We start from the raw sequence: 13,893 nt of genomic DNA on the forward strand, positions 1-13,893 counted from the left end.
TGTTTGTACTCTGTCATGTTTTATTATATTTGTATTTGTGCCCTATGATTTGTAAAGTGCTACGGAATATGATGGCGCTATATAAATAAAGATTATTATTATTATGAAAATCAAATTCAACTCTTTCTTTTTTAATATTTTCTCCCTATCACCCCCACGTCGAGGGGGTGGTACGTGATTAATAAGTCGGAATTTTAGATGTTTCTCTAGATGTCTCTAGTATAAGCCGAGGGTGGGAAATGCATTGATCACGGGCCCCCCCCAGTATATTGCCAGCAAGTCCCCAGTATTATATAGCCATCCTGCCTCCAGTAGTATACAGCCAGCCAGCCTGCCCCCGTGTAGTATACAGCCAGCCAAGCACTAAAAAAACGCAAAAACTTATATACTCACCCTCCGGTGGCCCCGATGCGCAGCGCTGCTCCCCCGATGTACGCGCGGGTCCTCTTCTGTCTCCTATCTTCTTCTGTCTTCTGGAGGGTGCCGCCATGTTCTTCCCGCCCTGCAGGCGCATAGTATGACGCGGCCAGGAGAAGAACATGGCAGCACCCTGCGGAAGACAGAAGAGGACCCGCGCTGACATGGGGGGAGCAGCGCTGTACATCGGGGCCACCGGAGGGGGAGAATATAAGTTTATTTAGCTTATATATGGTATATGTTGTGACAACAGGAATTCTTTCCAATCGCTTGCTTTCTCTCCTAGTTGACAATAGTTCAGATCTGTCTATCATATCAGCTTCATGTAAATTTTGTTCAATAATATTTCTGGGGTACCCCCGCTGTCTAAATTTGCGTGCCATACTAGCTAAGTTTTTTAATGTCTTGTCAGGTTGACTGGTTATTTTTTTTCACCCTGAGAAATGGGCTATATGGTAACGATTTGATGGACTTATGAGGGTGACTACTTTTGTATATCACCAACGTATTCCTATCAGTTGGTTTGGAAAAAATATCTGAGAATCCAAGAACTGTAACTCCTACATCTGAGCAAACTAGAGTAAATTTAATGGTGTCATCAATAGTATTAAGAAAATTGTGGAATAGGTTGAATTCCTCCTTCAATACTCTCATTACGATGTTTGCATAGTTCGGTGCCATGTTGGCACCCATCACAACCCCCATACATTGTAAATAATAAATCACCGAAAAGAAAATAATTGAGAATGAAGTCCTGTGTCTTGGCTGAAAAACCAGTGGTTGCAATCCTTTTTCTTACTGCTGCTAAACCCCTTTCGTGATCAATGGAGGTATATAATGATACAACATCAAAAGATGCTAACAGAGTGTTAGAGAAATGTGGGTGTCATTTAGCTTATTAATAAATTCAGCAGTATCACGTGTGTATGAGCTGCCAGATGTAGATAGGGCACTACGTGGTCTATCTAAAAACATGTCTATATTTGAAAAAATGGATTCTGTACCAGAGACTATAGGTCTGCCAGGAGGCTTTGTCAAACTCTTATGAATTTTTGGTAAAATATATATTACCGGGGATGTTTGACCCACAGAAATCTGTACAGTTCCTCATTTATGATGCCATACTGTAATGCTTCATCCAAAATCCATTTGATCTTTCTGGATAAAGAAAATTTAGGATCTGTTGAGATTTTCGGGTACACCTGCATATCAGATAGCTGTCTTTTGATCTACCGTATATACTCGAGTATAAGCCGACCCGAGTATAAGCCGAGACCCCTAATTTTACCACCAAAAACTGGGAAAACCTATTGACTCGAGTATAAGCCGAGGGTAGGAAATGCATTGGTCACAGACCCCCCCCAGTAGTATACAGCCTGCCAGCCCCCATGTAGTATACAGCCTGCCAGCCCCCATGTAGTATACAGCCTGCCAGCCCCCATGTAGTATACAGCCTGCCAGCCCCCATGTAGTATACAGCCTGCCAGCCCCCATGTAGTATACAGCCTGCCAGCCCCCATGTAGTATACAGCCTGCCAGCCCCCATGTAGTATACAGCCTGCCAGCCCCCATGTAGTATACAGCCTGCCAGCCCCCATGTAGTATACAGCCTGCCAGCCCCCACGGCCCTTAAAAAAATAAACTTATATACTCACCCTCCGATGTCAGTGCGTCCCGTCTTCTTTCTTCTCCGCGGCTCCTCTTCTCTCTTCCGGCATGGACGCGGCCATCTCTTCTTCTAGCAGGCGCATACTATGACGCGGCCGCTGCTGACGTCATAGTATGCGCGGCCACTAAGAAGACATGGCCGCGTCCATGACGGAAGATAGAAGAAAGAAGAAGAGCCGCGGAGAAGAAAAAAGACGGGACGCGCTGACATCGGGGACATCGGTAAGTCGCGCCGACATCGGGGAGCCGTGCTGACATCGGAGGGTGAGTATTTAAGTTTATTTTTTTTTTAAGTGGGTAATTTTTTTGTTATAGACTCGTGTATAAGCCGAGGGGACGTTTTTCCGCACATTTTTTGTACTGAAAAACTCGGCTTATACACGAGTATATACGGTAAGTGATGTACGATCTGGTATCCATGACGACGACAGCACCACCCTTGTCTGACTTGACGGTGATGTCGCCGTGACTGGCCAGCTCTCCCAGCGTGGAGATCTCACCTCTGGTTAGATTTGGATTGCCCAAAGGAGCATTGATTGTGGCATCACGTAAAGAGGCTCTGTCCTTTTTTTTTTACTGCAGATGCGAAGGCTTCAATATGTGTTGCTTCAACCTCTGGAGTGAATGTGCTTCTGGTCGTGGATACCAGCTCGTACATTGCCAAGATCAAAAGATAAGCTATCTGATATGCAGGTGTACCAGAAAATCTCGACAGACTTGAGTCCCAGTCCTGTGATGCCTGCACCCACCCGGTTAACACGTTAAGTGTGCTGCTTGTATTTTCCTATTGTATATACTGTATATGTATATATCACATCAGGCACTTTTTGGGAAAATCCATACACATTTCTTACTGGATTGGTTCTAGGATTGTATAGGCAGTCCCCTACTTACAGACAATCCATAGTTACAGAGAGACCATGAATTACGATATAGAGTTTATCCGAAACGCGTAGTCGCTAAGAGACTTTTCCGCTGTCCATACCAACCCTTTTATGATAACTGCTTAATCTTCAATAAAGTTTCTTCGATTTTATTCATATGGATTGGAGTTCACTTTTGAGCCAGATTTCCTTTTTTCCTTGAGTAAAAATCATAAACACATTGGGTATCGCCACGTCCAAAAATGCCCGATCTATCAAAATATAATAACGGTATTTCCATTTCCATTGCCATTTTGAAAAATATAAAAAGTAATAAAAAGGTTGTACAGTCCTAAAAATTGTAGCATTGAAAACGTCATCAAAAGTCGCACAAAATTACACCAACCCTTAACTCTGTACACCGAAGCATGAAAAAGTTTTATTACCGCCAGACGATGGCAAAATAAGAACATTTTTGTACAGGAGGTTTTAGTTTTTGTAAATGTATGAAAACATAAAACCTATACAAATTTGGTATCCCCGTGATCGTACCAATCCAAAGCATAAAGTAGACATGTCATTTGGGACCCACCGTGAAAGCCGTAAAATCCAAACCCACAAGAAAACAGCGCAAATGCGGTTTCACAATTTTGACTGCATTTGGAAATTTTTCCCCACTTCCCAGTACATGGCATGGAATATTCAATACCATCACTATGAAGTGTAATTTATTACGCAGAAAATAAGCTGTCACAGAGCTCTTAATGTGTAAAATTAAAAAAGTTATAGATTTTTGAAGGTGGGCAGTGAAAAATGGAAATGAAAAAACAAAAAAGTGCCAGGTTGTTAAGGGCTTAACGGGCTAGCCCCTTCTCTACATTTGAGGTAATGGTGCATGGGTGGCAGGGATTTGCAGACAAGTGCATTACTATTGTGTCCAGCTTCTGGCACTGCCTCCTGAAAGAGTGCCAGAAGCTGTGGGTGTTAGCTGTGGTGTTAACCCCTTACATTCCACAGTCACACATAACTGCGGCGTGTAAGGAGCTTCTTGCGAGTGCCCCGGCACTGCGCCATTTATTTAGGCTTTAACGCCCTGAGCATGCGCAGCAGATAGTTTCTTTATATTAGTTTTTCTTCAGTGACTAATATATATATATATATATAGTCATATAAAACAGTTTAGGCAACCCCTATTAATCTTTAAGGGGTATTCCAGGAATCAGCATAATTCATATACAAGTGGGCACTCAAAATATAAGCTAATGTGTAATTAGTTGTTATTTAAAATTTTGCTCCCCTTAGCAGAAAATGCTGGTGACATGGACTGTAATGAAGAATTAAAATGCTACTGGCCCTTTAATCAGTCCGTTAATTTCCTCCGCACGGTCCGTTGCAGGACAGAAGATGGCTGCTGGTCACATGTCCACATCACATGTCCTGCACCTTCCTGGGCAGGGTCATGTGATCACCACTATGTTTGGCTGTTGTCGGTTGGTTGCAGTGCATCCAGTATGGCCAGTGTTTTGGTGATGACAGTTACACATCATTACTATGGTAACTGAGCAAGAAAGTCTGTTATATCATTACTGGGAGCAGAGTGTAAGAGGTAGGAGGAGTTTCTGAGAACTAAAGGATCATGGAACTTGTAGTTTCCAGTGGCGGCCATCTTAGTGATAACTCCACCTTCTTTAGAGAGGCCATACATTTTGTAAATCATAAAATCAAACTATTTAAGCTCAGTTTTGTGACTAAGGACATTGAATATTGTTGTATTCATTTATTTATATCATCATGGGTCAGACATTCATATTCCTGGAATACCCCTTTAAGTTTGATGGTCGCCGAGCATGGACAGCCCGCTTCAAATCATCCCACAGATTTTCAATGATATTTAGGTCTGGGGACTGGGATGGCCATTCCAGAACATTGTAATCGTTCCTCTGCATGTATGCCTTGGTAGATTTGGAGCGGTGTTTTGGATCATTGGGGCAGATTTATCAAGTGTCTGAATGTCAGAATATTTCCAGTTGCCCATGGCAACCAATCACAGCACCCCTTTAAAGTATTCATGAGCACTGGTAAAATGAAAGCTGAGCTGTGATTGGTTGCCATGGGCAACTGGAAATATTCTAACTTTCAGACACTTGATAAATCTGCCCCATTGTCTTGCTGAAATATCCATCCCTGTAACTTTGCCACTGCTTTTTGAAAATTATTCTGAAGAATCTGCTGATACTGAGAGGAATCCATGCGACCCTCAACTTTAACAACAGTATTTTGCGGTTTTTATGAAAAAATGAAAAATCACACCTAATGTTCAAAGGTTTTTTGCTGTTATGACTATGTGTGGAAAAAGTAGAACATTTTGAAGTTCGAAAATCGAGAATTTTTCCAAATTTTCACCAAATATCTGATTTTCTCATAAATAAATGCAAAACATGCTACCAAAATTTTTCAACTAACATGAAGTACAATGTCTCATGAGAAAACAATTTTAAAAGCACCTGGATATGTTAAAGCGTTTCAAAGTGATAACCGTTTATAGTGACACAGGGCAGATTTGAAAAAATGGGCCGTGTCAGGAAGGTGAAAAGTGGCTTCAGCGTTAAGGGGTTAAATGCATGCTTTAAATGCGACGTGTGAATGCACCTTAAATACCTTTTCTCATGATTGGATACACCTGGGTATGAAGTTCAAAGCTCAATAAGGTTATCAAACCAATTTAGTGCTTCAGTAAGTCAGTCAACATTAGTTAGGAGTATTTAAATCGAGCAAATGATAAGGGTACCCATACTTTTGCACCTGTCAAATTTTGTTTTAATGCATATTGCACAATAAACCTCATTTCAATCCTGAAATATTACTTTGTCCATCAATTATTACACATATCAAACTGAAATAGCTGTTGCAAAAGCCCAAATTTTGATAACTAGAAACTATTAAGAATAAAAGGATTGCCCAAACTTTTTCATATGACTATAAAAAAAAAAAAAAAAAAAAAAATATATATATATATATATTTAACAGATTTATATAAATGAGGTATTGCTGTAATCGTAGTGATCCATAGAATAAAAGCAACAACATATTTTTATGGTAAGGCGAACGGCTCCCAAATAATGCAAATAATATAAAACCAGAATTGATTATTTCTTTTCCTTCATACATTCAAGGGCTAATAAAATCTCAATAATAAGCTAGAGACTCCCTAAAATAGTATTAGTAAAGTGCTATTAAAGCTCATAGAAAAATAAGCCCTTATGTCCAAATTGTCCTATTGCTCTTGTATAGCCTTTAACCCCTTAACACCAAAGCCCTTTTTCGTTTTAGTGTTTTAATTTTTCACTTCCCACCTTCAAAAATCTAACTTTTTAATTTTTCCATGTAGAGAGCTGTGTGAGGGCTTGTTTTCTGTGTAACAAATGCACTACATAGTGAGAGTCTTTAATATTCTATGCCGTGTACTGGGAAGTCATAATGTTTGTGAGTCTAGACTCTGTGGAGTCCCTGGACCACCACGGTGGATGATGGTACTAGCCGCAACCCGGGACCAGAGTCTAAGTGGCCCCTGGTCTCTGCCAGAGCCCGCTGCAAAGCGGGATGGTGTTGCTGCGGCGGGGGTGCCACCAGGTCGTTTCCACGAGTGCGACTAGGCCCACGGTGGCAGCAAAGGTAGGGAAGCAGGCAACTGAAACCACTGGAATGGGATACAGGAACAGACAGCAGGATGACAGGACCTCGGCTGGACCACAGGAGTATAGGACCGCCACAGGAATACGGGAACTTAGGGGAACCCTGGCCCTTTAAATCCAGAAGAGACGGAACGCGCACCGTAGAGACCGTGCGCGGCCGGAAGCAGCGGGAAAAAGGCTAGTGGACAAGTGAGTCAGACATAGGTCCGGGCGCCGCGCGAAAGAGCACGGCTGCCCCCGCAATCCGAGACATGTAACGTGGGATCACCCGTGACAAACATTTATCAATACACTTGCTCTTTTATGATAAATAAGACTTGCTAAAAAACAGAACCTAGGAATTATTAAAAACCTCAAACTCGGGGCCCCAAGGTCACTGCTTAAAATAAATAAAGGGAACACTTAAATGACACATCATAGATCTGCATGAATGAAATATTCTTGTTGAATACTTTGTTTTGTACAAAGTAGAATGTGCTGACAACAAAATCAGAAAAAATCCATAGAAATCAAATTTATTAAAGGACACCTGTCATCAGGTCTCTGCCACTTGTCCTGTCACCTCTACCTGTTGGAGCAGCTCACAAGGATCCCATCCCTGCCTTTATCTAGTTATTTCATACATTAATCATTATAAAATCATCTATTCTTTATCATATAAATGAGGCTGGTCACATGATCAGAGGCAGTGATGTCACCCCTGTTACCCCTCCCCTCTCCTCCCCCTGCTCATGTCTGTGTGTAATGTATAGTAAAGCATTGCTAGTGTGTTTGCTGCATCTGCTGACATGCTGCATCCTCCTAATATACAGATGAGAGACACAGACATCAGCTACACATGAATCTGACATGTTCTGCTGCAACATGGCTGCCTGGAGCTGCTGTATCTTTCCTAAACACACATACATGCACACACAGGCTGCAGGGGGTGTGGCCACCAGCACCAGGAAGCACATCATTATACAGCCTCGCATCATTATACAGGCTGTCAGTCATGCACTGGGGGCGTGGCTGTGCCTCCCACTCATGAATAGAGTGGACAGCTTGAATATGCTAATGCTTCATTGGACATTTCACAGGTCATTTGCATACAGCTTTAGGACCTCATTGCTTAGGTTTACAGGCATGTAGAGGGACAATGAAGGGATAGAGGCAATGCTCTCTAATGGCAGTTTATGAAAATATATTTAGTTTAGGGGGGTTATTTTGCATGACGGGTTCTCTTTAACTAATGGAGGCTTGGATTTGGAGTCTCACACAAATTTAAAGTGGTAAAACATTTTACAGGCTACATTTGATGTCATGTCCTTAAAACAAGTCAAAATAAGGCTTAGTATTGTGTGTGGCCTCCATGTGCCTGAATGACCTCCCTACAATGTCTCTGCATGCTCCTGATGAGGTTGCAGATGGTCTCTTGGGGGATCTTCTTTAAGACCTGGACTAAAGCCTCCACCATCTCCTGGACAGTCTGTAGTGCAACGTGACATTGGTGGATGGAGCGATACATGATGTCCCAGATGTGCTCAATGGGATTTAGGTCTGTGGAATGAGCGGGCCAGTCCATAGCTTTAATACCTTAATCTTCAGAAACTGCTGACACACTCCAGCCACATGAGGTTTAGCATAGTCCTGCATTAGGAGGAACCCAGGGCCAACCGCACCAGCATATGGTCTCACAAGGAGTCTGAGGCTCTCATCTCTTTACATAATGGCAGTCGGGCTACCTCTGGCGAGTATAATGGAGAGATCAGCGGCCCTCCAAAGAAATGCCACCCCACAACATTACTGGTCCACTGCCAAACCATTCATGCTGAAGGATGTTGCAGGCAGCAAATTGCTTTCTCGATGTCTGTCACATGTGCTCAGTGTGAACCTTCTTTCATTTGTGAAAATCACAGGTCGCTAGTGGCAAATTTGCCAATCCTGGTTTTGTATGGTAACCAGCATCTTGCACGAAGGGGTGTGAGCTCAACCCCTATCTGTGGCTACCGGGCCCTCATACTATCATCATAGATTTGGTTTCTAACCGTTTGTGCAGACACATTTGTGGCCTGCCACATTGTTTCACTCTTAAGACCCCCTCTACGTCCTCATCTGTCTCCTGGTAGAGCTTCCAGTCTCTGTTCACTACGCTGCAAGACGCAGCAAAACTTCTGTCCACAGTGTGCATTGTTGTGCCATTCTGGATGAGCCACACTACGTCAGCCACTTTTGTGGGTTGTAGAGTCAGTTGAGTGCTACGACGAGTGTGAAAGTACCACCAACAATCAAAGTTGACCAAAACATCAGCCAGAAAGCATTGGTACTAAAAAGTGGTATGTGGTCCCCACCTGCAGAACCACTCTTTTATCGAGTTGTCTTGCTAATTGCTTATGTCCCATAGAGAATGGTGTACACATTGCCAAATAATTTTATAGTAAAACTGGGTTTCTCCGAAATAAAGCTAGGTTAGATCAAAGTTTGACCTTTCTGTATGCAGAGCGGTTTCCCTAGTCCCATGGGATTGGCCAGTAAAGAGTGTTCCCCCTTTCTCTGGAAAGAGCTTCGCCATGCATATATTTCCAATAATTCCATGCCCCCCATACCTCCCCCCCCCCCATTGCTACACGTCTGCACCACTCCTCACAGGCCACTCCCAAGGAACTAGGGATTGACCAAAAACTTTCATGTAACTTCGTAAAAAAAAAAAACTGTTTTATCAAAAAAAAACTCAATGGAGCTGGCAATGCATACAGTATTCTCTATGCTTGGGAGCCAGAAAATGGCTCCTGATGGTGGGTTCCCATTAAACCGTAATGTCATGTCCCCCTGTTCAGAAATGCCTTTAACCCCCTCTGTCTACCATTCCTGTGCGTAAAAGTGTCAGGAGGTGGAGGGTCATGTGATCTGTATCTGTACATGACCAGTCAGGGTAATATGCAAATATGTTTTCAGGATGGGTCAAGAAAAATGGTGCCTCTTTTTGCTACCTGGAAGGGCAACCCCATTAACATCAAGCATGCCTTTCAAGAAGCCTAATGACATGATGTTGGATTAAAGCCAAACCAGTATATCGATTTCAGGAGGAACAAATGTGCACCGAGATGTGCTATTACGTCCAGCTTCTGGCACTGGCTCACGAGCGGGGTGGGTGTCAGCTATAGATCACAACTGACAGTACAGTACCACCCGCGATCAGAGCCATCTCCGTTTGTGGGTGTTAATCCCTGAAACACGTGGTCAAGCCTGAGCCTGGCATGTAAGGGGCATCGCCTAGGGACCCCCGTGCCGTAACGCTACATCCTAGGATCATCTTAGTGTATATATAAGGCTGGAAAAAGATGCAAGTCCATCAAGTCCAACCTTTAAGAATTAGACAGATGTTTTTTCCCCATAACAGATTTTTGCTACCCCCCCCATTCTTTTTCTGCTTCAGTTTTACCAAGTAATTGACTGTTTAGAACATAATTATACTTTTAGTTTCAATGGACCAAGTGCATAACTTTACATTTATCTACATTAAATCTCATCAACCTTTTCTCTGCCCATTCCTCAAGCTTCGACAAATCCCTCTGTAATGCTAGACTATTGACCTCGGTATTAGTTACTTTACACAGATTAGTATCATCTGCAAATATTGAAACTTGACTGTGTAAACCTACTATAAATAAATAAAAAATATTAAAAAGAAGTGGCCCCGATACTGACCCCTGTGGCACTTCACCGGTAACATCAATCCAATCCGAGAATGTGCCATTAATGATGACCCTCTATTTTCTATCACTAAGCCAATTCCTTACCCAGATACACAGATTTTCTCCTAGTCCCAGCAGTCTCATTTTATGTACCAACCTTTTATGTGGCACTGTGTCAAATGCCTTTGAAAAGTCCAGACATACAACCTCCACAGCCTCACATAGAAGCCAATCAGATTAGTCTGACCGGACCGATCAATCATAAGCCCATGCTGATGCTGGGTTAAATGGTAATGTACGGTGAGATACTCCAGTATAGAATCTGTAATAAATCCCTCAAATATTTTTCTCACAACAGAAGTTAGGCTCACAAGTCTGTAGTTTCCAGGATTGCTTTTTTGTATATTGGTACCACGTTTTCTATGTGCCAGTCCTGTGGAACAGACAAAGTCCTCAGGGAATCTTCAAATAAAGTTCTGTCTATCAAGGTACTTAGTTCATGCAGAACCCGGGGGTGTGTGCCATCTGGCCCCTGTGATTTGTCTATCTTATTGGCTGTGAGGCGGCGCCGTACCTCTTCCTGGGTTAAACTGTTAATAATAATTCTTTACTTATATGGCGCACACAGATTAGGCAGCACTGCCCAGAGCTTGCAAAATCAGTCCCTGTCCCCATGGGGCTCACAACCTCATCAACCTACCAGTATGTTCTGCATTCCAAAGAGAATGTACATCATTCCACATCATGCGGGTAGTTCCCGCACCTTCAGGAGTTAAGTCATTGGGATTGCCCGGGATCAGAAGCTGAGCCAGGGGAATAACACGGGATCCCACCAGTATGTGATAGGGTTCCCACTTAACCCTGTAGACGCTGCCGATCATTGCTATGGCAGCCCTGATGTCCGGACCCCAGGACTGCCATAAGTAAATGCTGAATGCACAATCTAACAGTGCAGCTTTCAGCATATGCTGCAATACATTAGCATTGCAGCATATTACAATGAACAAGTGATCATTTGATCACTTGTTCATGTCCCACCCTGGGACATAAACAGTCAAAAAAAGGTTTTTAAAAAAAGTGTGAACATTTCATAATTTTTATATATCTAGCGGCATAAAAACAGGTTAAAAAGTTATCAAAAAGTAACATACCCCGATATGATGAAAACCCTAAGCCCTAAAACAGCTCTATAAACAAAAGAATAAAAATGTTATATTCTTTAACCCCTTACCAACTTGTGAAGTATCTGTACGTCAAACTTCGGCTGCTTGTGTATGGAGAGGGCTCACGGGCTGATCCCTATCCATACATGGTGAGTGTTTACTGCATATTACAGCAAACTCCCAACGGTAACGCCCGCAGCGTGTTCTGGCACTGACCACGGGTGTTAACCTTGTAAATGCATCTGGCAATGCTGCCTGAGTTGTTTAAATCCCGGCAGCATGTGGATGCTGCCATCTTGGATTCGTTCACCACCTGCTGTGAAGTCATCAAGGTGGGGGGGTTGTTTGATCGCTAATCTTGACAGCCTTGCGAATACAAAGACCCAAAACCATCAGATTTTAACTCATTTATTATAATGTGCGATGTGAACAATCAAAAAAATTCAATAAATGGTCAAAAGGCCGTACAGTCTTTAGAATGGAAGCATTTAAACCACCATTAAAGTCGCAAAAAATTACACCACACACCGCTAGTACACCACACACCCTAAGTATGAAAAAGTTATTAGCGTTAGAAGATGGCAAAATGGCAAAATAATAACCACTTTTGCCTGAATTTTTTTCCCACTTCGCAGTACATGGCATGAAATATGAAATACTGTCACTATGGAGTACAATTTTTTTTATATAGAAAACAAGTCCTTACACAGCTATCTACATCTAAAAATACAAAAATTATGGATTTTTGAAGGTGGGGATTGAAAAATTTAAATGGTTAAAAAGGTTATATGGAAAGCAAGTTATAAAAATGTTAACTCCATAGTGATGTTTACATAAGAAACATTTTAACCCCCTTACTTTACAATTTTACTCAAAGGGCAACCGAAAGGGGGGTTGGAATGTGTGTATGTATATATAAATACATACACATTTTATTAGGTACACCTGTCCAACTGCTCGTTAACACTTAATTTCTAATCAGCCAATCACTCGGCGGCAACTCGGTGCATTTAGGCATGTAGACATGGTCAAGACAATCTCCTGCAGTATCAGTATGGGGAAGAAAGTTGATTTGAGTGCCTTTGAACGTGGCATTGTTGTTGGTGCTAGAAGGGCTGGTCTGAGTATTTCAAAAACTGCTGATCTACTGGGATTTTCACGCCAAACAATCTCTAGGGTTTAGAGAGAATGGTCCGAAAAAGAAAAAACATCCAGTGAGCGGCAGGTCTGTGGGCGGAAATGCCTTGTTAATGCCAGAGGTCAGAGGAGAATGGGCAGACTGGTTCGAGCTGATAGAAAGGCAACAGTGACTCAAATCGCCACCCGTTACAACCAAGGTAGGCAGAAGAGCATCTCTGAACGCACAGTACGTCGAACTTTGAGGCAGATGGGCTACAGCAGCAGAAGACCACACTGGGTGCCACTCCTTTCAGCTAAGAAAAGTAAACCGAGGCTACAATTTGCACAAGCTCATCGAAATTGGACAGTAGAAGATTGGAAAAACGTTGCCTGGTCTGATGAGTCTCGATTTCTGCTGCGACATTCGGATGGTAGGGTCAGAATTTGGCGTCAACAACATGAAAGCATGGATCCATCCTGCCTTGTATCAACAGTTCAGGCTGGTGGTGGTGGTGTCATGGTGTGGGGAATATTTTCTTGGCACTCTTTGGGCCCCTTGGTACCGATTGAGCATCGTTGCAACGCCACAGCCTATCTGAGTATTGTTGCTGACCATGTCCATCCCTTTTATGACCACAATGTACCCAACATCTTCAGCAGGATAATGCGCCATGTCATAAAGCTGGAATCATCTCAGACTGGTTTCTTGAACATGACAATGAGTTCACTGTACTCAAATGGCTTCCACAGTCACCAGATCTCAATCCAATAGAGCATCTTTGGGATGTGGTGGAACGAGAGATTCGCATCATGGATGTGCATGTCATGTCAATATAGTCCAAAATCTCTGAGGAATGCTTCCAGTACCTTGTTGAATCTATGCCACGAAGAATTGAGACCGTTCTGAAGGCAAAAGGGGGTCCAACCCGTTACTAGCATGGTGTACCTAATAAAGTGGCCGGTGAGTGTATATATGTATGTATGTATGTATGTATGTATGTATAATATATATGTACACTCACCGGCCACTTTATTAGGTACACCATGCTAGTAACGGGTTGGACCCCCATTTGCCTTCAGAACTGCCTCAATTCTTCGTGGAATAGATTCAACAAGGTGCTGGAAGCATTCCTCAGAGATTTTGGTCCATATTGACATGATGGCATCACACAGTTGCCGCAGATTTGTCGGCTGCACATCCATGATGCGAATCTCCCGTTCCACCACATCCCAAAGATGCTCTATTGGATTGAGATCTGGTGACTGTGGAGGCCATTTGAGTACAGTGAACTCATTG

General features: G+C 42.7%; 1 protein-coding gene across 4 annotated transcripts in view; it reads left to right on the plus strand.

The window, feature by feature from the left end:
* Positions 1-13,893, plus strand: part of TNRC18 (trinucleotide repeat containing 18) — a 282,299-nt gene that overhangs the window by 14,904 nt on the left and 253,502 nt on the right. The window contains exon 1 of one of the 4 annotated variants that reach the window (XM_072120907.1): positions 4,491-4,554. The exons of the other annotated variants lie outside the window; for them this stretch is intronic. The gene's annotated coding sequence lies outside the window, so the exon portion shown is untranslated. Of the gene's footprint in view, positions 1-4,490; positions 4,555-13,893 lie in introns of those variants that run through there. 4 annotated transcript variants of the gene reach the window in all.

The sequence above is a fragment of the Engystomops pustulosus genome, chromosome 8 (genome assembly GCF_040894005.1).
Source record: "Engystomops pustulosus chromosome 8, aEngPut4.maternal, whole genome shotgun sequence".
NCBI classification, from domain to species: domain Eukaryota; kingdom Metazoa; phylum Chordata; class Amphibia; order Anura; family Leptodactylidae; genus Engystomops; species Engystomops pustulosus.